This window comes from Chrysochloris asiatica, unplaced genomic scaffold, assembly GCF_000296735.1.
Source record: "Chrysochloris asiatica unplaced genomic scaffold, ChrAsi1.0 scaffold00135, whole genome shotgun sequence".
In the NCBI taxonomy this organism is placed as follows: domain Eukaryota; kingdom Metazoa; phylum Chordata; class Mammalia; order Afrosoricida; family Chrysochloridae; genus Chrysochloris; species Chrysochloris asiatica.
In genome coordinates this window covers 9,372,988-9,374,604 of record NW_006408653.1, presented here as the reverse complement: position 1 = coordinate 9,374,604, position 1,617 = coordinate 9,372,988, and positions in this window count along the sequence as shown.

Sequence of the window (1,617 nt, the reverse complement as noted above, 5' to 3'; positions counted from 1 at the left end):
ACTGCCTTTCTATTAGCAATCCAATGCTTATCCCATAACTCCACAAAGGCTCCTTTGGCTGTGATTGACCTTGAAATTTATAGTCTCTGCTATAAAGCAGCTCTTTTCATTCCCTAAATTAAAAAAACTGAGGCTCCCAGAGATGATGTGATTAGAGCAGACAGGGCTTAAACTAAGATATAGGTGTCCCTGGGTAGTGCAAAAGGTTCCTGGAGGCTCAAATGGCTTGTGTTCTACTACTATGAGTCAAGGGAAAAAGACAAGGCTTTCTACTCCCTTAGAGATTTACAACCTCGGAAACCCTATTTGGGGTTGCTATGAGTTGGAACCAACTTTATGGCACACCACCACCACCAACAGCACTATGAGTCAAAATTGTTTCAGCTAGAAACTGGCAAACCAAAGTATGCTATTTGCAGGAGGGATGTTTTTGGCTACTATACCCTCTACTGTGACTGACTGCACCATGGAATGAACTAATTTTGTATATCCAATAAGCAGTACCCTGAACATTTTTAAAAATTTATTTTGCTTTTTGTACTTTGTTAAACTTTTTATAGAAAAAATGTTAATACATGTAAGAATAGAAAGCAGAGTTTAGTGAGCTTAAATGTATAGTCATCACTATGTGACACTGGAGGATCAACACTGGACAGCGAATTACAGGTGGATGTTCAAATCCACCAGCTGCTCCTCAGAAATCTTATACACATATGCTATGAGTTAGAACTGACTCGAAGGCACTTAACAACAACAACAACCAGTTAACAAATGTTTTTCTATATTTACTTCCTCTATATCTTTTACAGTACTTAGCAACAGCAACAACATATCTTTTACTGAGTTTTAAAAAGTAAATCACAGACAACATCTTGGGTATTTCACCCGATACTGGAGCATTCAACCCTAGAAGAGTCTTTATTATTTTATAACATAAACAGTATCATTATCATATCTAACAAAATAAATAATAATTCTTCAATAACTCCTAATAAGCATTCCATATTTTTCCCATGGTGCAGTCAGTTGTCCTCAAAATGTCTTTTTACAGTTGACCTGTTAGCCTACTGTTGTGGATTGAATTGCTGCTCTGAAACTATGTGTTGGAAACCCTCCTGTGCATGTAATATTGTTTCAAAATAGGATTTCCTTTGCTATGGTAATGAGGTTACATCAGTGTAGTATTTGTCTGAAACCTAATAACGTCTGAGATATAGTTGTGGCATAGACACTGAGACAAGCAGCACACATGAGGCTGGGGTAGGGTGGGGAGAACAGTAAGCAATGCCATACATGAAGACCTTCTGCAAGGAACTGAAGAGGAATGCTGGGGTTACAGAATCTGAATCAAGGGTCTTTCCCTAGATCCAACAAAGAACCTTCACCTAGAGTCGCTACACTGAATTCATATTTCTAACCTCCTAAACTGTGAGAAAATAAATTTCTGTTCTTTAAAGCCACTCTTTTGTGATAGTTCTGTTACCACTAGGAAACTAACAATAATTGTGAGGTTGGCACAGGACCAGACAGTGTTTCATTCTGTTGTGCATAAGGTCACTGTGAGTATGTACCAACTCAACAGGACCAGACAGTGTTTCACTCTATTGTGCATAAGGT